Here is a 24,840-nt window from a genome sequence, read left to right as displayed (position 1 = left end):
TTAGAGTCTCTGATTCTCTATTTCTTAGAAATACAGTTTGACTCAATTCAGTTTAAGTCAATAAATATTCAGTACGTATGTACTGAGAACTCAGGCCATACACGGGATTCTGCCTGGCCGGGCGTGCAGAGAAAACATGTACTCCCAGCTCTAAAGAAACTCAGTTGGGTTGTTGGGAGGGAGGAAGAAGGGGTGGTACCGCGAGGGAAGAGAAGTACAGTGTGTGAACAGGCAACCCCCATGGACTGTAATAACCTCTGCAGTAGGTTTGTGTGGAAACCCAGGTATCTCTGAAAAAGGCCAACCCTGACCCTCCCCAATCTAAATTAGAAAGGCTTGGTGATCTGCTTCCATAGACAGCGGTGTGTTTGGTTTTTTCGGTTTACTGAATTATCTGACAGCATCTTCCCCACGCTTTGTGATGATATGTTTCTGTATGATTCTTTCCTTAAAGTCTGTCTCCTCTTCTAGATGAGAAGGTCCCAGAGAACAGAAACTGGCAGTGTTACTCACTACTGTGGTGAACCCAGGTCCTTCGTGTAGAGCCTAGCCTGTGCCAGGCATGTAGTAATGGTGTGTCGAATGCAGGCATAGGAGGGTAGGTGAGAGGTAGGGGATAGGAGCAGTTGGTGGTGAGGTGGACAGAGTCCCAGCAAGGCTTTTTAAAGAGGGAGCAGAAGTGGGGTAGGCATTAGATGGAACAGGTAGGTCGCCTCAGGCGGGTGAATCGCGTGTGCCTCAACAGGAAGCCCTGGGTGAGAGTGCTGGGGTAGGACGTCCAGGCTGAAAGCAGGTCTCATCCCTGCCTTCGAGATTGCACCCTCTCTCAACCAGGGAGCTTCAGCAAGAGGCCGACGACTGCGCACGCGCACTTTGGATGCAGCATAAATACATGGACATGAGAGGACTGTTGCTTTACAAACGTATTCTGTTGTGGTAAGTAAATGCCACATTCATTTCAGAGAATTTGTGGTGGCTTTTTATCTTTGTAATTTCTAATCAGTTGTAACTAAAATTACACTATTGGAGACCCCATAAAGGGTTTTTAAGTAGGGAATTTGCACCATCAGTTCTCTCAGTGGCAGCAGGACAATGGATTCGAGGGGAAGAATTGGCATCAGGCCCCTTTCACTGTTGGCCGGTGTGGTGGTTGTTAGTTGCATCGAGTTGATTCTGACTCGTGGCGACCCCATGTGTGCAGAGTAGGACTGCTCCATAGTTTTCAGGGCCGTGACCTTTCAGAAGATCAACAGGCCTTACTTCTGAGGCACCTCTGGGTGAGTTTGAACCACCAACCTTTCGGTTAGCAGTCTAGCACTTAACAATTGGCGCCACTCAGGAACCCTGTCCAGATGAGGAGGGCGGCTCAGCTAGCATTGTGTCAGAATCAGTGACTCTAAGCGCCATTTTCCCAACAGTAGCCTAAGAAATCAAACAAATATCAAAAGCGATTCTTTTGACCAATATGATTGAAGGCCACGTATGTATTTACACACATATACACATAAATATTCGTATACATATTTAATTTTTTAACAGAAAATAAGAAGCTTTGGAGTTTATCTTTTTCATTTTCTTTTCTTTAGCCTTAGCATTTTGTCTTTATCTTTTTTTTTTTCTTTTTTGTCCCTTTCAACTTATGACCCTTAAGTTTGCAATTAAGTTTGGCCTGAAAATTGACTCCCTGAATCCTTCCTTCACAGGCTTTCTTTGTATTTTCTGGAAGAAAAAAAGATTAACCCAAGGTTTCCAGAATAAAAGCAAAAATTGTGATTAAAACTGAATTAGAATCTTTACTCTCTATTATTTGCTAATAGTAAAATAAATAGCCCAGTCTTAAAGAAGCTTTAAAGTAAGTCCTGCAACCTTTGAGAACCCTTGGATTTTAATTAAAGAAACACAGAATACCATCACTTTCTGTGTCCGTGGAAAAAATCTGTATTTTTAAGTGTTCATAGCGTAGCCAGCAGCACGTGGAGCACATATGTCGGCTTGGAGAGTTTTGGGAACACAAACAGCTTCAGATGTTCAGGCCCTTTGTCTTCCCGGGTCTTGGCTCACCTCGCCAACTGAGTGTGGCACAATCCAAACACAGTTTTTGAAAACCGAGCGGCTAGAGTTACTTCTCAAGCACTCTCCTGGGGACTGATAAAGTCAGTCCCTGTTTATGTGATGAAGTCAGGGAGCAGGGGGTCTGCCGTGTACTTTGCGGACAGGATTCCACTGGTGTTGTCTTTCAGGGAGAAGGCTGGATTTCATAAGCCCTTAGTTTTCTTTGCCTTCTCTGGAGGTACAGCCCCACTCCAGTGATTATTCTGAACTGTTTTTGTTTATGTAGCATTAGAGCTTCCCTTTAAGCAATTAGTTTTAGTAAAATCAACAGATTTATGGAAGAAAAACGGGATACCACATCAACCTTCCCGATAAAAGACTTAAATGTCTGTTTAATCTTTCTTCTTTGTTCAGAGCTACTGGTGTTCTGTGTGTGTGTGTGTGTGCATCTGTGTATTTAAATAATAATTGTCTTTCTGGAGTTCTTACATTTTAATTTAACTTGAACTTAGAAAACAGACTCTGCTGGTTTATTGTCTTCTCAGATACTCACAAAATCTGTCCTATTTTTCAAAATATTTATAAAGTATTCTTGAGAGTGAAATCTCGTAAAGATCTTTGCTTCAGGACCAGAGTTCAAAGGAAAGGCTGTTTGGTTTTGATTTGAAAACTGTAAAAACAAAATATCATCAAAATGGCAGGGTGTGAATTGGTAACTTCAATTTTATTGCAATTGGCCAAGCCCATCCCCAGATGTTTCCAGTTAAAAGCCAAGAATGCTAACTTGGTTGAATATCATATGAAAGCATTTCTTTACTTTCTGATTTTTTTTTTCCTGAGGAAAAAAAATGTCTCAAGTCCTTTAACTTTAATTAAAGAAATGACTTCTCATTTGCATGTTGTTTAAACCCATACAAAGAAATATTTACTATTCAAAGAGAATTCTCTGTGTCAGATTTGCAAACACACGAGGTACTGAATGCATAGAGGTTCACATGTCTTCTTACAAAGGTCAAAAAATAAGTAAGATTTTTAAAAGATGTAAACCCTTTAAAAACTAAAATCATGTATTTCTGTGTTATAATCAAAGAGTAGACTTTTATAATATTGTGAATTTGTTTAAAAAAAACAATGGTTAATAATTTCAGCGCTTTCTTCGGGATTGTTTGGGGAATTTTCCATTATAATGTAAATAAGTTTTTCTTTTATTTTTCATCAATTGTGCATTCAGTTATAAAAAGTCCTTCTGTGGAAACCTAGAAAGATAGGAATATGTAGTAAGGTGAAAGGAACCAGAATGTAATTTGATAATATCCCTCCTAATAATACCAGGTTATAGTTGGATCCATTCATGAACTTGAAAATTGCTTTGAATACATCATTTTGTATTAAAGAGGAAAGGTATCTACTGGTAACAAATTTGAATTTATGGATATTGGCATTTGTTCAGCGAGAAGATGGAGTTTCTTGTTATAACTGACCTAGTCAGTTCATTCTAAATGGGAGACTAAAGATAAAGCTTCCCCAGCTGTAGACACAGGCCCATCTATGATCTGCAGAGCTCACGTCACCCCCGTGTGGTGAAGTTACGATGGACAGGTATTTGGGAGCTCAGGAAGGAGACAGCTATGTAGGTCTTGGATCTGTACTTGCTGTTGGTAAGTGCCTCCCTTTTTTTTTTTTTCCAAACGTGGTGCTACTCAGCCTTTCAGACACACTGCAGAAGGGCCGGCTTCAAGAAAGCTCCCGCCGCGACTCCAACAAAAGCGGATTCCTTGTTGCTCGTCTCAGCAGTGTCTCCATGCTGACCTGCTGCATCTCCCTGGTGCTTCCTCGCACCCAGTGCTGGCACCCTGCGGTGACCTCTCGGTGCTGAAGCCCCCCCACCCCCGCAGATAGTGAGTGCCTGACTCCCCAGGCTCCTCTCATCTCTTCGCCCTTGATGCCAAGCAGAGTCCTTGTGGGTATTGAATTGGGCTGTGGTTTTTAAGATATGTGGAAGTGATTTTGAAGCTACTTTAAAGAATTGTGAATATTTTTAGATTTAGGTGTGGAATGAGAACAGAAATCAAGAGTCTGATTCTGAGTTCAGCACTACCGTTATGTGATTTGGGGGCATATCATAGGATCTATCAGTACCTTGGCATGATTGTACTTTTTTATCTGTGCAGTGGAAATCATGTCTGTTTTTGTTACCTTTTTAAGTCATTATGAGATTTAAGTTAGATTCTATGTGAAATTGTTGTAAGGACTATGTTCTTAAGCATAGGGAGAAATAATAATAATTATGTTATTGACAACCAGAGTTGTTGTGTGCTGTCAAATTGACCTGGACTCACAGCCATCCACATGACAGAGTAGAACCGTCCCATAGGGTTTCCTAGGCTGTAATCGTTACGGGAGCAGATCACCAGGTCTTCTCTCCCCAAGAGCCACTAGTGGGTTCAAACTGCCAGCCTTTCAGTTAGCAGCCCAGCACTTAGCCTTTGCACCACCAGGGCTCCAAAGTAGCTGTGCTCAGCTCTGAAAGGTGAAAACCACAGCCTTTCTCAAGTCACATTTCTCCCACCTTTGTTAATGAAACTTATTACTGAAATCTTTGTTTCTTCTTGGACAGTGCGTGTCAGTGACATAAGGAAAAAAGTATTTGCAGCTTTGAGTAAAAAACCTAAATTGGCACGTGCCAGTAGCTTCTAACCTTCTTGAGGATGAGAACCTCCTTTTTAATTTCAGTAATACTCATAGACTCCCTCATGATAGTATACTTGTACTTTTGTATTCAGTGATAATTTACTGAATTCCCAAAGTCTGGGACCTATTCTTATACAATAAAAATAGAGTGTAGCTATATCAGAAATACAAATTCAGCAAATACTGATTGAGTGATTCACATGTGCCATATCATTATGCAAGTTCGAGGATATTATTAAAGTAGTGTCTATGATGTTGAGAGAGAAGTAGTAGGAGAGGTACAACTGGGTTTTTACCGAGTTCCCTGTTCATCCATCCAGTGGTTATTTACTGAACAGTTTACAGGACACCAGTGAATGAATCAGACTGAAATCCCTGACTCTACGTTCTAGCAAGTCCTTTCCTATAGATATAATAAAAAAGGCTGTTAATGACTGTGATAGAAGGTGATAAGTCCATGATTGAAAAGTAGGGGGGACGTGTAGGCTTTGTTGGGAGGTGGCATTTGAGCACAAACTTAGCGTGGGTGACAGAGTTAGGCATAAGAGTGTCTGTTAGACCAGAAGACAGAACAGTCAGTGAGGAGCCCTGAGGTGGGAGCCAGGAGGCCAGGGCGGAATGTCGAGACGGGAAAGTAGTGGAAGACTAGCCCAAAGGTAGCATGGCAACATCACTTAGGGCCGTATAAGCTGTGTCAGGCCTTTGGCTTTTACTCTGACTGCAATAGGAAGTGTGGCAACATAAGTAAATAGTCCCTTTTAAAATGTATTGCCAGTAGATAAACGGTTGCCAGGGGCTGGGGGGAGGAGGAATGGGAGTGATTGCTAATGGGTATGGGATTTCTTTGGGGGATGATGATAATGTTCGGGAATTAGATAATGGCAGTGGTTGCACCACCCTGTGAGTATACTAAAAAACCCTGAATTGTATGCTTTAAAGGAGTAAATTTTATGGTATGTGAATTATATCTCATTAAGACAAAGAAAAAAACATTGCCAATGCTTGCCAGAACCGTTTTTGCTCCTCCTCCATCTTGTTCATATAGCTTTTGCCTTTGTAATTCAGATTTCTGATGGACTCAAACCTACCAATGATCACAGAGGTGGTACAGGACTGGGCAACGGTTCGCTCCCTTATACATAAGGTCCCCATGAGTCGGAACTGACTAAACGGCAACTAACAACAACTTAACTGAGGGAAGGTCTCTTAGTGTTTTTGTTAGAAGTAAAGTATGCTAGTCTATTTTAAAGTACTTTTGCTGAAATTATCAATGATTGGGAAATCAAATTTTTCCAAATATTCACCCCTTTAATATTACTCTTTGGATATCTATGTTCACTATTATTTAGTAAGATATTACAGTGAAATATTTTTACCTCAGGCTGTCATAATGAGGAAACCTTGTGGCGTAGAGGTTAAGCACTGTGGCTACTAACCAAAAGGTCAGCAGTTTGAATCCTCCATGCACTCCTTGAAAACCCTATGGAGCAGTTCTGCTGTATCCTATAGGGTCACTATGAGTCGGAATTGACTTAACAACAACAGGTTTGTTTTTTTAATGGAATCATAATGAATCTAATTTTTAGGCCTAATTCTGATTATTATATTTTGCTAAACGAAGATATTTTTCATAGAATAGATCTGGTGATTCTTTTATAAACTGGAAAATTAGATCAATATGATAATGCTTTTTAAATTAAAGTCTAAAGCATGCAACTGAAAAGAATGCCTTTATTCATTTCTTTGACCAAAATCCAAAATTGTGTGATCTCTTCTTCCGGAAAAAGCAGTCATTTCTAATAGAAATAGAACAGAACTTGTATTTAGCCAGGGCTGTTTCCCCCTGCAGTGTTTTAGATTTAGCTTTGGAATTTCCTAGACTTTTATTCTATGACTACCTATTAAAATTGATTGAAATATTATGTGGCCATATGTTTTTTCCTACTTGTGTGTTTGTGTATGTGTGTCGTATACTTTGGGTTTTACAAATAAATAATCTAAATGATTTTATTTAAGAGAAAATAAAACCATTGACTATTATAGCCATATTCTGAGCAAAACATTTAATCTTCTGTGGCAACTCAAAATACAGAGGCATTTTATCATTTTTTGTTTTGTTTCCAGTTCTAAAACAGCTTGGTGAGGTTATAGATCACAGGGTTTGCTGAACTTGTTTCTTTCCTTTCGGGGATTTGGAATTAAGTGATTATCCATCACCAAAAATGCTTAATATGTGATGAAAATTATGCATTACCCTCCTCGGTTTTTAGGCTTTTAAAAAGGTGGCTTCACTCCCCTGAGCATTACCATCATGATCTCCTGAGCCCCACCTGGCACTGCCCCCCCATCCCTGCCCCTCCACCCCAACTGGACATGCCCTGTAGCACCACAACTGAGTGGGCCTGCCTACCTGGACATGGTGGTGAGAAGTATCATGCCCACAAAAATCAGAAAACCAAATTCAGTGCCGTCGAGTCAATTCCAACTCATAGCAATCCTATAGGACAGAGTAGAGCTGCCCCATAGAGTTTCCAAGGAGGGCCTGGCGGATTGAATCTGCCGACCCTTTGGTTAGCAGCCGTAGCACTTAACCACTACACCACCAGGGTGTGGTCAGCGTGTTCGGCTGTTAACCGAAAGGTTGGTGGTTTGAGCCCACCCAGGGATGCTAGTGGGTCTGTGGTGCAGTCATGCCCACACATGAGCAAAACCAAAACACGCCCAGACATAACCAAATAAAGCAAAAAAGTGGGATGAAACAATCAAATCTACAATCAGTAAACAAAGAAAATAATTTCTGGATATCCCGGAGACAGCAGACAATATCAAAACATAGTAAGAAACAGGAGAGAATGGCTCCAGAAAGCAACCAGAATAAAACACCAGGTGAACCTCTGGTAGAAGAAAAGGCACTAGAACTACCTGATAGGGAATTCAGAACTCTTAATATTCAGGGCTCTCCAACAGGTGAAGGAAAATGCAGACAAAAATCAGGAAAAAATAGACAAAATCGTGGAAGATACAGAAGAAATCATGGAAAAGACAGACAAAACAATGGAAGAAAAAATACAGAAACAAAATGTTTAAATAAATAACTGGAAATCATACAAAAATAGCAATTAGAAATCCAAAAGATAAACAAGATTTCAGAAATTGATAGTGCAGTAGAAGGTTTTAGGAGCAAATTTGAAACAATGGAAGACAGGGCCAGCGAAATTGAAGACAAATCCTTAAATATCACTTTGTTTGAGGAAAAATCAGAGGAAAGAATGAAGAAAAAAGAAGCCCTGAGAAAGATGTGGGATACAATCAGAACAAATAATTTACATGTGATTGGAGTTCTAGAACGGGGGAGAAAGTGAAAAACACAGAGAGGATCATTGAAGATTTGTGGTCAGAAAACTTCCCTAGTATCTTGAACGACAGAAAGTGACTATCCAAGAAGCTCAGCAAATCCCATACAGGATAGACCTGAAAACAAAAATACCAAGACATATCATAATCACACTTGATAAAACCAAAGACACATAGAGAATCCTGAGAGCAGCTCAAGAAAAATGAAAAGTCACGTACATAGGAGAAACAGTAAGACTAAGCTCGGATTGCTCGGGAGAAACCACACAGGCAAGAAGGCAGTGGAATGACATATGTAAAGTCTTTAAAGAAAAAAAACTGCCAACCAAGAATAATACATCCTGCAAAACTCTCACTCAGATATGATGGCGAAATCAGGACATTTTGAGATAAACATATTATGGGAAAACGTAAAAACCAAACCAGACTTATACAAGGATTATTAAAGGGAGTCCTTCAGTTCGAGGACCAATATCAGACCAATAACCTGAATCTAGCACATAAGACAGTATCAACCAGAGAGCAACCCAGATAATGAACTCTCAAGGAAAAAACAAAACTGAAAAATTTACAAGGAACGAGAGATGTCAATCTATAAATGACAACAATGTCAGAACAATAAAAGAGGAAATAAACAGTGTAGGTATGGGACTTCCAAATGGAGAAGAAGTCAAGGCATTATCAAGTAATAAAAGACTGGTTAAAACTCAGGAAGATAGGGGTAAATTTCAAGTTAAGCTCAAAGAAAGTTACTAAACCTACTCATTGAAGTAAAGAAGAAAAACAAAGTCTCAGTAAACACAAAATCTCCAAAAACAAAAGAAACAGGAAAAACACACACACACACACACACACAAAAGGAATTCAGAGAACGGTAAGAGGAACAAAGAAAATGTCAGCACCGAAAAAAAAAAGCAGTACAAAATGACAGCAATAAACTCATACCTATCAATAATCACACTGAGTGTAAATGGCTTAAATGCACCCATAAAGAGAGAGTGACAAAATGCATAAAAAACAGGACCTGTCAATATGCTGTCTGCAAGAAAGACACCTTAGAAACAAAGACATAAATTTATTTAAAAAACCAGAGGATGGAAAAAAATTTGTCAAGCAAACAGCTACCAAAAAAGAGGAGTGGCAATACTCATCTCAGATTAAAAAAAAAAAAATTTTTTTTTTTTTAAACAAAATCTACCATATAAGACAAAGAAGGGCATTATATATTGATTAAAGGGACAATCCAACATGAAGACATAAACGTAATAAATGTCTGCACACCCAATGACAGGGCTCCAGAATACATAAAACTAACTCTAACAGCACTGAAAAGAAAAATTGGTAATTCCACGATAATAGTAGGAGAGTTCAATGCAACATTCTCGATAAAGGACAGAACATCTAGAAAGAAACTCAGCAAAGATACAGAAGATCTAGAAGACCACAATCAACCAGCTGACCTCATAGACATATATAGAACCCTCCATCCAACAGCTGCAAAGTACACATTCTTTTCCAACCCACATGGAACATTCTCCAGAATAGACCACATCTTAGGCCACAAAGCAACCTTCAACAAAATCCAAAGCATTGAGATAATACAAAGTAGCTTCTCTGATCACAAAGCCATCAATGTAGAAATAAGTAACAGGAAGAGCAAGGGGGAAAAAAAATCAAATGCGTGGGAACTAAATAACACCTTGCTTAAAAGCCACTGAGTAAATAGAAGAAATCAAAGATGAAATAAAAAAAATTCCTACAATCAAAGGAGAATGAAAACACATCACACCAAAACCTTTGGGACACAGCAAAGGCAGTGCTTGGAGGCCAATTTATAGCAGTAGATGTGCACATCAAAAAAGTAGAAAGGGACAAAATCAAAGCATTAGGTACACAACTCAAATAGAAAATAGCAAAAGAAGCCCACAGCCACCAAAAGAGCGGAAATAGTAAAGATCAGAGCAGAAATAAATGAAACAGAGAATAGAAAAACAATAGAAAGAATCAACAAAAGCAAAAGTTGGTTCTTTGAAAGGCTCAACAAAATCGACAAACAATTGGCCAAGGTGACAAAAGAAAAACAGGAGAGAAGGCAAAAAACCCAAATAAGAAATGAAATGGGGGACATTACAACAGACCCAGCAACTGAAATAAAAGGGATAATAATGGAGTACTATGAAAAATTATACTCCAACAAATTTGAAAACCTAGAGGAAATGGACAAATTTCTAGAAAAATCCTACCTACCCAAACTAACACAAACTGAAGTTGAGAATCTGAACAGACCCATAACAAGAGATTGAAAAAGCTATTAAAAAAAAAAAAACTCCCAACAACAACCAAAAAACCCTGGCCTAGATGGCTTCACTGGAGAATTATACCAGACATTCAGAGAAGAGCTTACATCAGTACTACTCAAAGTATTTCAGAACATAGAAATGGAAGGGATTCATCCAAATTCGTTCTATGAAGCCACATAATCCTGATACCAAAACGAGGCAAAGGCAGCCCAAAAAGAAAAAAAAATGAAATTACAGACCAATATCTCTCATGAATATAGATGCAGAAATTCTCAACAAAATTCTACCCAGTAGAATTCAGTGTTGTATCAAAATAATAATACACCATGACCAAGTGGGATTCATACCAGCTATGCAAGGATGGTTCAGCATTAGAAAATCAATCAGCATAATCCACCACATGAAGAATCATGTGATCATCTCAGTCGACGCAGAAAAGGCATTCAACAAAGTCCAACACCAATTCCTGATAAAAAAAACTCTCCATAAAAATAGGTATAGAAGGGAAGTAGGTCAACATAATAAAGGGCATCTTACAAAACCAACAGTCAACATCATTCTTAATGGAGAGAGGCTGAAAACATTTCCCTTGAGAATAGGAACAAGAAAGGATGTCCTTTGTCACCATTCCTATTTAACATTGTGTTAGAAGTTCTAGCTAGAGCAGTAAGGCAAGAAAAAGAAATAAAGGGCATCCAAATTGGTAAGGAAGAAGTAAAACTGTCCCTATTTGTGGATGATATGGTACTATACATGGAAAATACATAAGACTTCACCAGAAAACTATTGGAACTAATAGAAAAATTCAGCAGAGTAGAAGGATACAAGATCTACATACAAAAATCAGGTGGATTCCTATATACCAACAAAGAGAACAATGAAAAGGAAGTCAGGGAAACAATACCATTTATAATAGCCCCTAAAAAAATTAGGAATAAATCTAACTGAATATGTAAAAGACCTGTACGAAGAAAACTACAAAACAGCACAGTAGGAAACCAAAAGAGATCTACATAAATGGAAAAACATACCATGCTCATGCATAGGTAGACTTTTAACATTGTGAAAATGTCAGTTCTACTCAAAGCAATCTACAAGTACAATGCAATCCCGATCCAAATACCAACAACATTCTTTAAAGAGATGAAAAAACTCGTCATTAACTTTTTATGGAAAGGGAAGAGGCTCCAGATGAGTAAAATACTGTTGAAGAAGAATAATGTAGGAGGACTCCCACTACCTGACCCCAGAACCTAGTACACAGCTATGGTTGTCAAAACACCCTGGTACTGGTACAATGACAGACACTTTTACAAATGGAACAGAATCAAGAACCCAGATGTAAATCCATTTACCTATGGTCACCTGATCTTCAGCAACGGCCCAAAGTCCATCAAATGGGGAAAAGACAGTCTTTCTAACAAATGGTATTGGCAAAACTGGATGTTCATCTGCAAAAAAAAAAAAAAAAAAAAAAATGAAATGGGACCCATACCTCACACCATACACAAAAACTAATTCAAAATGGATCAGAGACCTAAATATAAAACCAAAAACTATAAAGATCACAGAGGAAAAAATAGGGTCAACTCTAGAGGACCTAATACACGGTGTTAACAGGATACAAACCGTAACTAACAGTACAGAAAGGCCAGAAGATAAGCTAGGTAGCTGGGATCTTTTAAAAATTAAACACTTGTGCTCATCAAAAGACTTCACCAAAAGAGTAAAAAGAGAACCTACACTGGGAAAAAATTTTGGGCTATGACAAATCTGACAAAGGTCTAATCTCAAAAATCTACAGGAAAATCCAACACCTCTGCAACAAAAAGACAAATAATCCAATTTAAAAATGGGCAAAGTATGTGAACGGACAGACACTTCACCAAAGAAAACATTCAGGTGTCTACCAGATAAATGTGGAAATGCTCATGATCATTAGCCATTAGAAAAATGCAGATCAAAACTGCAGTGAAATACCATCTCACCTTGCACCATTGGCATTAAAAAGCTGGAAATACCCACTCCTAGGAATATATCCTAGAGAAATAAGAGCCGTCACACAGATAGACATACGTGCATTGCATGTTTTCATAGCAGCATTATTCACAATAGCAAAAAAAATGGAAACAGCCTAGATGCCCCTCAACAGATGCATGGATAAACAAACTATGGTACGTACGCACAATGGAGTATTACGTAACGATAAAGAACAACGATGAATCTGCGAAGCATCTCACAGCATGGATCAATCTGGAGGGCATTATGCTGAAATAAATCAATCACAAAAGGACAAATATTGTATGAGACCTCTGCTATAAAAACTCATGATAAGGTTTACACACAAAAAGAAACAATCTTTGATGGTGGTGAGGGAGGGGTTGGGGGGGAGGAAAAATACTACATAGACAATAAATAAGTGGTAACTTTGCTGAAGGGTAAGACAGTACACAATACTGGGGAAGCCAGCACAACTTGGCCAAGGCAAGGTCATGGAAGCTCCATAGACACATCTGAACTCCCTGAGGACCAAATTACTGGACCAGAAGCAGTGGGGATCATGGTTTCGGGCAACATCTAGCTCAATTGGCATGACATAGTTTGTAAAGGAAATGTTCTGTATTCTACTTTGGTGAGTAGTATGTGGGGTCTTAAAAGCTTGAGTGGCCATCTAAGATACTCCACTGCTCTCACCCCTTCAGGAGGAAGGGAGAATGAAGAAAACCAAAGACACAAGGGAAAGATTAGTCCCAAGGACTAGTGGACCCCAACTACCACAGCCTCCACCAGACTGAGGCCAACACAACTAGATTGTACCCAGCTGCCACCACCAACTGCTCTGACAAGGATTACAATAGGGAGTCGTGGACAGAGAAAGATATAGAACAAAATTCTAACTCATGAAAAAAAAAAGACCAGACTTACTTATGGGTCTGATGGAGACTGGAGAAACCCTGAGAGTGTGGCCCCAGACACCCTTATAACTCAGTAATGAAGTCACTCCTGAGGTTCACCCTTCAGCCAAAGATTAGACTAAGTGGGCACACCAGTCTGGGGGAAAGGACGAGAAGGCTGGAGGGGGCAGGAAAGCTGGTAATGGGGAACCCAAGGCCGAGAAGTTGTCAGGAGGGATCAGTCCCTGGAGAAGGACATCATGCTTGGCAGAGTACAAGGTCAGTGGAAAAGAGGAAGACCCTCAACGAGCTGGATTGACACTGTGGCTGGAAAAATGAGTTCAAGCATAGCAACGATTGTAAGGATGGCGCAGGACCAGGCAGTGTTTCGTTCTGTTGTGCATAGATAGGGTCCCTGTGAGTCGGAACTGACTCGACGGCACCTAACAACAACTAACAACACAAGGTCATGAAGGGGAGAGTGTTGACATGTTGTGGGGTTGGCAGCCAGTGTCACAAAACAATGTGTGTATTAATTGCTTAATGAGAAACTAGTTTGCTCTGTGAATCTTCATCTAAAGTACAAAAAAAAAAAAGAATAAAGAAAAACCACATTTTATTGGTTAAAAAAATAAAAATGTGTGTTTAGCGTTGCCAGGAAACTTTACGCCTCTTATCTCTCCTGTAGCCTCCCCTCTTGAAAGAGTGTCCATGCTTGTAAGATTTCATATTTTGTTGTTGTTGTCTTTGGGGGTGTGCATGGGGGGAGTCCAGAGTTTATCTTCTAAAATGGTAGATCAAATGGAGAGAATGCACTAAAAAAAATTTGTGAGATAAGCCCTGTCAGACCAGTTGCAGTTTCAAAAATTTGACTACTCTAGAAATTTTTGGCAACTCAGATTTCTTCTTATTTACAAAAAGTCAGCACCCTAGGAAAGAATTAATCTGCTTTTACTTCATTGTTCCATTCTGAATGAATGTACTTAGAAGTTGATTAAATATTTTCTGTTCTGACCACAGGAAAGCAGGCCCAAATCCTTAAGTAATTACATTCTTAATACAAACAGTTCTCATTTTCTTCTTCCAGCTGAAAAGACAGGGTGGCTTTCAAGCCCCTACGTTTTTCACTTGCGTGATGGTGACTGAACATTGAGCTTCAGGCACTTTGGTCACATAACTCTCAGCCAGCTGAGTTTCGAAAGCATAACATTTCAAAGGGGCTTATTTAATAAAACTCTTTGCATTCTTTGATGGCTTGAGAGACTATTTGAAGCACTGAAAAAAGCCTGCATTTAGGAGAAAATATTGTTTTAACCTAACTGAAAGTTTGATTTCAGATAACAAGCAGATGTTAAAATGTGTACATTTACGGTCTTTCAAGGGAGTAAAGAGTTAAAAATCAAACATCTGACTCCCACTTCAGTAATGCAGGTATACAAGAAATAAGTTTTTTTTTCTGTAAGTGAGGAAAAAAAAACAAAACAAAACCTGACTTGCTCTTAAGAGCAGCATCTTTAAGAGAACACTGTGAAAATTCAGGAACTTTGGTCAGTTGTACCCTATCGCCCTTAATATATTTTTATGTGTACTCCATCAGTCATTCCCACTAGAGTATGAAGTATGTAGAGGCATGCATTTATTTATCTTTTTACTGCACTACCTAGTGCCTGTCTCACAGTGAGGATTCAGCAAATGGATATTGACTGGATGTTTTTGATGGTCAGCATCTTCGTTAAGTCCAGTTCCCGGGTTCGGATGGCTGTTGATGAATCTGCATGGAATATGGTAATGAGAAAAACCACATCTGTTTTTACCTTGAGGGCACAGAGTTGATGCCAGCTCCCTGCTCTCCTGTCCCCCAGTATTTGACCTGTGCCTCCTTAGGTAGTCAGCAGTCAGTTTCCGCCTTAAATGAGGAAAAAACGTCATCTATTTTGGATTTTATTTTGATTGTTATTTTAACTTAAGGTGATGTGTTTCTTTTTATTACTGTACATTTTTGGAATTTTCTTCTTTCATGTTCTGCCAACACAATAGAAATGATACACCATTCTGTTTTTATAACTGTTTCTCACTCATGTTGATGATTTTTTTGTAGTAAATACAGGATCCTAGAGTAATGAGACAAGGCATTACATTCTGCAGTGAACAGTGGTGAGGGAGAATTAGATCTACCAGATATTAAAATATGATAAAAAGCTTTTAATACTTAAAACAGTATGGTACCGGCACATGAGTTGTAAACAAGTGAGTATAGCAGAATAGAAAATCCAGAACGAGATTAAAATTTAATGAGAACTTAGTAAACTATCAAGGAGGCATTTAAATCAGTGGGGAAATGAAGATGGTTCAAAACATGATGCTGATGCCACTGGGCAAACATCTGAAAGAAATAAGGTTGAATCTTTTTCCTATACCTTGCACTAAAATAAATTTCAGGTGGAGCATAAATGTAAGTGTAAAATATGAAAGCATAAAAGTATTAGGAGACAACATGAAAGCATGTTTTCATCATCTTCAAGTGAGGGTCACCTTCTTAATTATGGTGCAAACCTAGAAGCTGTTTAAAAAATGACAAACTTGACTTTGTGTTAGATTTCCACGTGGCATACCAAGTCAAAAGATGGATAAAGTAGGAAAAATATAACAATTGCAAACCAAGGGTTAATTTCCTTAATATATAAAGAGTTCTTTCACTTAATAAGAAAAGATCATCAGTACAACAAGAGAAATGGGTCAAGTTCATAGAAAAGGAAATACAAATCTCCTTTAAACATAGGAACCGTTTTGAAAATGTCATTTATTTTTTTGTTCCTGAGGTATAGAAATGCGTTTGACTTTTGTACCTCTTTTTTTTTTTTAATTCAGTAACTTTACTAAATACTTCAGTTCTATTCATTTGCAGGTTTCTCGGTTTTCTATACAGTCATGTAAGCTACTACTGAACCCAAAGCTACTACTAAATCAGTTTTATTGCTTTCTTTTGCATTCTTATGCTTTTTATTTCTTTTCTTTGTCTCACTGTGCTGACTAGGGCTCCCTGTACATTGTTAAGTGGAAGTGGGGAAAGATGCTACCCTCGTCCTACTCTAGAAGTACTTAAATTTTTCACTGTTAACGTTGATTTGTGCCCTATGTTTTTTCTTAATATTAATCTTATTAGATTAAAAAGTTGTCTCTTATTCCCAGTCTGCTAAAGAGTTTTGATCATGAATGGATGTTGAATTTTATAAAATACCTTTTCAAAATCTATTGAAATAAATCTGTGATTTATCTCCTTTAATTTGTGAATTACGTGAATAACACTAATTGATTTATGTATATTAAACCAGTTATATTGCTTAGGGTACCACAAGCTGCTTATAACAAAAAAGCCTCCAAAATATATAATGACTTAGACACAGTCGGAGTTTATTTCTTACTTACATAACAGTACAGTGTGGGTGAACCAGTGGGCCGGACAGCCTTTCTCTGTGCAGTTAGAAACTCAGGCTGATGGAGGCTCTGCTGTCTTCAGCATGTGACTTCCAAGGTCACCCTGTGGGACTCATTACATTACAACCTGCTGGAAGGGGAGATGGGTGAAGAAGCATGTGCGTGGATTTTTATGACCCAGTCCTGGAAGTAGTGCCTTTAACTTCTTCCAGCGTTCCATTGGGTTGAACTCAGTCCTGTGGCCACACTAACTGAAAAAGGTTTAGAAATATAGCCCACCTGTATGTATGCCCAGAGAGCCTAAGTGCCTTTCACTGCTTCAGCTGTATCCCGCAGTATATTTATTACAGTTTAGTTATGAACATTTGCTAATTTTCATCTTTTCCCTTGGATTATTTGCTGTTGTGTGCACCGTCAAGTCGGTTCCGAGTCATAGTGACCCTACAGGTCAGAGTAGAACTGCCCATATGGTTTCCAAGGCTCTGATCTTTATGGAACGAAGTTGTCCGGTCTTCCGCGAAGCGCTAGCAGGTTTGAGCCACTGATCTTTCGGTTAGCAGCTGAGCATTTAACCCCTGTGCCATCATCAGCATTCCTTTTGGATTATTTAGGACTGTTTTTTTTTTTTTTTTTTTTAATTTTCAGACAGATAATGTGATTTTGCTTGTCTTTTTGTTATTGATTTTATCGTGTTTTTATATTCAGAGAGATGATCTGTGTGATGCCAATCCTTTGAAATTTGTTGAGAATTGCTTTATGGCCAGATATGTGGTCATTTGGGGAGATGTCATATACACATGCATACACACACTTTTTTTTTTCTTTGAGTTATTCCTTCACGTTCTTTGCCCCTTGGCAGGGTCTTATCAAGAGTAAGAGTTGCTAAGAATCGCTTTCCTTTCTTATAAGACCCTCAACTGTAGACTAGAATTCATAACCTAGGATCTCCTATGGCCAAAGGTGGGTTTCCAGGGGTCCCCATACCCTGAGATTTTATCCAAAATTCTGTGTGTATATGCACGTGGCAGAGCAAATGGCCTATCTTGTTTTTTACTCAGATTTTCTGTAAGCAAATCTGTAAGGTCTGCAAGCAAAAAGGGGGGAAGAAGATTTAAAGTCACTGCTTTAGGCAGCTGTTTAGTTTTTCAGATGTATCGGTAGCATGGATAACATCACATCATGCTATCCCTGAGCCCTGATAAAGCAGTTACGGAATTAATGTAGAGATGATACTGCTTTTGCTAAAACAGATACCAGTAGAATAGCTGGCTTTATTATACTTCCCAAGTAAATTAATTCATTTCTAAATAATCCACTGTTACGAATTTTAACGTTAGGCACATGTGTGGTCCGTTTGGCGCCGCCCCTTACAGGTGACCTCTTACTGCTCCAGGGCAGTAAAGCTTGAATAACGCAGTGAGGACTCCAGGGGAATAAGAGGCCAGAGAACCAAGTCCTGGTGTACGTCCTGTTGCCTGTTCCTGTTGGAATGCAGGACACGGTTCTTCCTTTTTCAGCCGGGAAGGCTTCTCATTTCATGTAGAATGTTGTTCAAAGTGTGGTAGCACAGCTTCGCAAAACCGAATCCCACCCACCTTTCCATTTCTGCAGCGCCCTGCTATTTCCGGTTTCTCAGAGCCGTCTTGTACTTGGCCCATCTCTGGGGCTTCGTTCATACTGCTCTCTCCATCTAGATTGCCCTCATTCCTTTTCAGCCCGCCCTAGATTTAATCCAGCCAGTCTTTTAAATCCTCAGTAAAACTCCATATCCTCCTTGAACTCTCTCCCAACCCTCAAGCAGGAATTGATTTATTTCCTTACGTTTTATTTATGTACGGTCTCTCCCATGAGAGTACAGGCTTTTGGGGTGCTTTGACTGTTGGAAGGGCATGGCATTATTTTGATATCTGTGTGCTGCTTCCAACAGTGACCTGCACAGAGCAGGCTTGGCGTAGAGTGCCTTTCTGATAGAAAGCAGTGGAAATAATGCTGAGCCCTTAAGCAATAGTCTTTGTAATAAGTTTTACACTAGACAGTAATTTTTAAACTCTAGGATTGCAATCCATTTGCTGCTGGTGAAAGCAACTTTGATGGTTCAAAAGCATCATTAAAAAATGAAACAGAATAGAAAATAAAGGATTATGTAACATAGGTTGTTGTGTGCCACTGAGTCGTTTCCGACTCATAATGACCCTATATGACAGAGTAGAACTGCCCCATAGAGCTTCCTAGGCTGTAATCTTTAATGGAGCAGACCGCCAGGTCTTTTCTCCCACGGAGACAGTGGTGGGTTTGAACTGTGGACCTTTTGGTTAACAGCCAAGTGCTTAACCATTGCACCACCAAATCAAAAAGAAATCCACTGCTGTTGAGTCAATTCCGACTCATAGGGACCCTATAGGACAGAGTAGAACTGCCCCATAGGGTTTCCAAGGCTGTAAATCCTTACAGAAGCAGACTGCCACATCTTTCTTCTGCAGAGCAGCTGGTAGGTTCGAACTGCTGACCTTTTGGTCAGCAACTGAGTGCTTTGACCACTGCACCACCAAGGTTCCCTATAACATAGGTAAACATTGAATAGTAAAAGACTTGTGCTCAGTTTTATATATGCATATGTGTTTACTAGATTGTAAAGTAAAATATTTCTTACTATGGGTTGTGGTATTTAAAAAAAAAAAAAAGTTGATTGCCCTGAGATAATCTCTGAACCTTAAACCAAAACTATCCACTGAAGTCTTCTTAAAACCAAACAGTAGTTTTTATTTTTTTTAGTAAAAAATGTCTGCCTTGATTGACAACAGCAACTGGAAAGATTAGATAGGAGCCTTAGGGGGGCAATGAGTTTATGTTAATGGGAGAGGAACAACTCAGAATAGGAGGGTGAGAATAGCTGCACAACTCCAAGAATATAATCAATGTCACTAAGTTGTTGAATTGGTGTGTGTTTTGCTGTGAATATTGTCAGTAACAACAAAATAAATGCATTTTTCAAAAAGTTTGAAAAACACAATACTAGATTAAAACCTCAGTGTAATAAATTTTAAAGCTTAGAGAAGAAACCTTTGGAATTTTAATTAAGTTCAAATAACAGAGCCTTGACATTTCTGAAAATTCTCACTAAATCCTCCCACCTTCTTTATCTCCTCTGTTAACTGGTGACCACCACATTGCTCTTAAGTGAATGATTTTTTTCTTTGGCATCTGTTATATAGCTTTTGTTTTAGATAAAGCATTTTTCTAAAGAAACAGCTTTTAAGAAGCTTTAGGAAATTATTCTTACAAATGTTCCTCTAAAAAAAAATTTTTTTTTTTTTTAAATTTCCTTTCTTCTGGTGGCTGTGGGCTTCTTTTGCTATTCTTTTATTTGGTTGAGTTGTATAGCTAATGTTTTGATTTCATCCCTTCTTTTTTGATGGGTGCATCTATTGCTATAAATTGACCTCTGAGCACTGCCTCTGCTGTGTCCCAAAGGTTTTGGTATGATGTGTTTTCATTCTCCTTTGATTCTAGGAATTTCTTTATTCCATCTTTGATTTCTTATATTACCCAGTGGTTTTTAAGCAGGGTGTTATTCAGTTTCCATGTATTTGATTTTTTTCTCCTTACTCTTCCTGTTATAAATTTCAACTTTGATGGTGTTGTGATCAGAGAAGATACTTTGTATTATGTCAGTGTTTTGAATTTTATTGAGGATTGCTTTGTGGCCCTAAGATGTGGTCTATTCTGGAGAATGTTCCATGCGTGTTGGAAAAGAACGTGTGTATACTTTGCAGCTCATGGGTAGAGTGTTCTATGTATGTTTATGAGGTCAAATTGCCTGACTGTGGCCTTCTAGATTTTCTGTATCTTTGTTGAGTTTCTCTCAAGATGTTCTGTCCTTTACTGAGAGTGGTGCATTAAAGTCTCCTGCTATTATTGTGGAAGTATCAATTTCTCTTTTCAGTGCTGTTAGCATTTGTTTTATGTATTTTGGAGCCCTGTCATTGGGTGCGTAGACATTTATTAAGGTTGTCTTCATGGTGGGTTGTCCCTTTAGTCAGTACATAATGCCCTCCTTTGACTTTTATGGTGGATTCTGTTTTGAAGTGTATTTTATCTGAGGTTAGTGTTGCCACTCCTGCTCTTTTTTGGTAGCTGTTTGCTTGATATATTTTTTCCATCCTTTGATTTTTAATAAATTTATGTCTTTGTTTCTGAGGTGTAGACAGCATATTTTTATCCATTCTGTCACTCTCTGTCTCTTTGTGGGTGCATTTAAGCCGTTTACATGCAGTGTGATTATTGATAGGTGTAAGTTTATTGCTGTCATTTTGTGGTGCTGACTTTTTTGTTGTTGTTGTTCCTCTTACTCTTATGTGCCGAATTCCTTTGGTTTGTGCTTTTTTTTTTTCTTTTTTGTAGATTTTGCGTTTACTGAGACTCTGTTTATCTTTATTTTGATGAGTAGGTTTGTTAACTTTCTTTGCGCTTAAGTAGAAATTTACCCCTATTTTCCTAAGTTTAAACCAGTCTTTTATTACTTGTTAACACCTGGATTTCCTTTCCATTTGAAAGTTCTATACCTTATACCATTTATTCCCTCTTTTATTGTTCTGATGTTGTTGTCATTTATAGATGTCTCTGCTTCCCTGTTGTAAACTTTTTAGTTTTGTTTTATCCTTGAGAGTTCATTATCTAGATTGGTGTCTGGCTGATTTTGTCTTATGTGGCAGATTCAGGTTGTTGTCTGATGTTGGTTCTCAAAGTGAAGGACTCCCTTTAATAATTCTTGTGAGTTTGATTTGGCTTTTACGTATTGCCGTAGTTTTCATTTATCTGGAAATGTCCTGAATTTGCCATCGTATTTAAGTGAGAGTTTTGTAGGATATATTATTCTTGGTTGGCTTTTTTTTTGTTTCAGGGTTTTATATATGTCATCCCATTGCCGCCTTGCCTGCATGATTTCTGCTGAGTAATCAGAGTTTAGTCTTATTGTTTCCCGTTTGTATGTGACTTTTTGTTTTTCTGGATTCTATGTGCCTTTCACTTTAGTGAGTGTGATTGTCTTGTGTTTTTCTTTTGGGGCTGATCCTATATGGGGTTTGTTGAGCTTCTTGGATAGTCGGATTTTCATCTTTCATGATATTGCAGAAGTTTTCTGTCAGCAATCTTCAATGATCCTCTCCATGTTTTCCGTTTTCTCCCCTTGTTCTGGAATTCCTATCACACACAGATTTTTTGTTTTGATTGTATCCCATATTGTTCTCAGGGTTTCTTCATTCTTTTCTCTGATTTTTCCTCAAAGTGGTATCCAAGGATTTGTCTTCAGTTTGCTGACCCTGTCTTCCATTGTTTCAAATTTGCTCCTAAAACCTTCTATTGCACTGTCCGTTTCTGAAATCTTATTGTTTATCTTTTGGATTTCTAATTGCTATTTCTGCGTGATTTCTAGTTATTTATTTAACATTTTGTTCCTATTTTTTTTTATTTCTTCCATTGTTTTGTCTGTTTTTTCCGTGATTTCGTCTATTTTTTCCTTATTTTTGTCTACATTTTCCTTCATCTGTTGGCGAACCCTGAATATTAGTGTTCTGAATTCCCTATCAGGTAGTTCCAGTGCTTTTTCTTGTAGCAGAGGTTTACGGTGTTTTATTTTGGTCACTTTCTGGAGCCATCTTCTCCTATTCTATTACATGTTTTGATATTGTCCACTGTCTCCAGGAAATTCAGAAATTATATTCTTTTTTTTATTGACTGTGGGTTTGTTTTGTCCTTTTTTTTTTTTTTTTTTTTGCTTCATTTGGTTATGTCCAGGCAGGCAGGCTGAGTGTGTTTTGTTTTTGCTAGTCAGCGGACACAGTACTTCTCACCATCTTGTCCAGGTATGCTATGGTGCAGCAAGGCATGTCCAACAGAGGTGGAGGGGTAGAGATGGGTAATTTGCAGCATGAACTGGGGGAGACAGGTGGGGCTGGAGGGGCAGTGCAGGGCAGGGCCTGGGGGACCATGTTGGTACTGCTTGGGGGCGTGGCACTCAGCACACAGTGCAAATAGGCAGGAGGGAAAGGAGAGGATGTTACGTGCAAAGCTAAGTGGGTGGGTGAAAGAGAAACAAAGGCAAAAAAAGTAAAAAGAAAAGAAAGGGCAAAAAATGAATAAAAAGAAAGTAAGTAAAATGGTAGTATGGTAGGATTCAGTGGGTGGGACTGGGGCAGATCCAGCAAAGCTGTATGCTGGTGGCTCTGTAGCCAAATGGTGTGGCTCAGCCTGTCAAGAAGTGACATGGGTGGTACACGGGGCTACGTGATCAGGGGAAAGAGAGAGAAGAAACCAAGAACCAAACAACAAAAATATATGGTGGTGGTTGTACTGGCTCTTGGGGGTGGGGCAGAATTTGGCAGTGAGCTGATGTCTCTCTCGTTCAGTGGCATGGCACGGCCCATCAGGAAGGGGCAGAGACAGTGCAGGGCTTAGGTGGGAGGGAGAAGGGGAAAGATAAAGAAAAAAATTTTTTAAATATTTCCTTTGGTGATGCTGCAGATTCAGGGAGGCTGCGTGCCAGAGGTTCTCCAGTCAATCAGTACAGCATAGTCCACCAAGAAGTTGGGGGTGAAGCATCCAGGTGGGTGAATGGGAGAAAGGAAAAGAAGGAAGGAGGAGAGAGAGAGAAGAAACGATAACAAAAATAAATAAACAAATGTATAAAATGGCACTGATGGTGCCTGTCAGTGATGGCGGCACAGACGTGGGGAGGCCGCTTGCAGTGACTCTTCAACTGAGCTGTGCAGCACAGCCCCTCCAGAAGGGGTGGGGGCAGTGCACAAGGCTGAGTGGGTGGAATAAAGGAAAGGAAAGGAGAGAGAGAGAGAGAAGAAACAGAAAAAAAGAGAGGAAAAGAAAAAAATTAAGCAAAACAAACCAAAAAAAATCACAGCCTGTCAAGAAGGGGAGGGAATGGCACAAGGGGCTAACTGGGTGGGAGAAAGGAAAGGAAGGAAGGGAGAAAGAGAAGCAGTTAAAAGGGCTGAGAAATATATCAACAAACAAAGAACAAAGCAACCAAACCAAAAAAATCACAGCCTGTCATGAAGGGGAGGGGAGAGAGCACGTGGAGCCAGCTGGGTGGGAGAGAGAAAAGGAAGCAAGGGAGAAAGAATAGCAATTAAAAAAGCAAAAAAAAAAAAAACACGAAAGCAAACAAATAAAAGGAAGGAAAGTGTGTATCCACGGTAACCAGGTGCCCTGTCTCCTGCTGGGAGCTCCATCAAGTTGCCTTCCTGTACTCCCTGTCCGAGTTCTTTGGCAGCTGAAGCCCAAGTTGGTAAATTGGCCACATTAGCTGATGTGGGACCTCCACTCCGTAGCCCTCCTCATTCTCCGTTCTCTGTCATTTTCTTATTCCAGTTGGTGCTTGATCAAGTTCTTTATTCCTTCATTTGGTACTTACGGTTCCAGGATTGATGTTTATGTCTGTTTTACTTAGTTTTTCAGATCTTTGCTACAGGGGGATGGCATGGTGCTTCTGTCTATAGTACTATCTTGGCTCCACCTCCTTTTCCTTTTTTTTTTAATTATACATTTATCAGTTTAAATTGCTATGGAAGTACTGTATTTTTACAAACATTAACACATACCTATGTTTTTTGCCAACCGTGCCCCTTCCCCAAGGTATTTCCATAAGCATTCTAGGCAGAGGGAGGGCAAGGTTGGCAGCATATGTAGAAGGCGCGTGTTATTTGCATGAAAGATATGGTATATTGAGAAGGCAGTGTTTTTCAATATATTAGAAGAGAATAAAAATTATGAACTGCATCTGTAAATTAAAAAATTTGTGATTACTCATTGCCATCAAGTCAATTTCAACTCATAGTGACCCAATAGGACAGAGTAGAACTGCCCCATAGGGTTTCCAAGGAGCACCTGGTGGATTTGAACTGCCGGCCTTTTGGTTAGCAGCCACAGCTCTTAACCACTGTGCCACCAGGGTTTCCTTTGTGATTGCGGACAATGAAATGCCACTTTGGAAAATATGTTCACTTTATATAATGCTCTAATACATGAAAAGAAATTTCATTTTGTTATTAAAAGAACATGTTCTATTAAGACAGTTTTAGAGGGCTGTGGGGACCATGGTC

The 24,840-nt window shown here is 39.1% G+C and overlaps 1 protein-coding gene across 9 annotated transcripts in view; it reads left to right on the top strand.

Annotated features, from left to right (window-relative positions):
- The window catches only part of ATE1 (arginyltransferase 1), a 162,581-nt gene that overhangs the window by 110,252 nt on the left and 27,489 nt on the right, over positions 1 to 24,840 (top strand). The window contains exon 11 of one of the 9 annotated variants that reach the window (XR_007513512.1): positions 3,757 to 4,012. The exons of the other annotated variants lie outside the window; for them this stretch is intronic. The gene's annotated coding sequence lies outside the window, so the exon portion shown is untranslated. The remainder of the gene's footprint in view (positions 1 to 3,756; positions 4,013 to 24,840) is intronic. 9 annotated transcript variants of the gene reach the window in all.

This window comes from Elephas maximus, chromosome 16 (genome assembly GCF_024166365.1).
Source record: "Elephas maximus indicus isolate mEleMax1 chromosome 16, mEleMax1 primary haplotype, whole genome shotgun sequence".
Taxonomy (NCBI): Eukaryota; Metazoa; Chordata; class Mammalia; order Proboscidea; family Elephantidae; genus Elephas; species Elephas maximus.
This window is presented reverse-complemented; position numbering and strand designations above follow the sequence as displayed.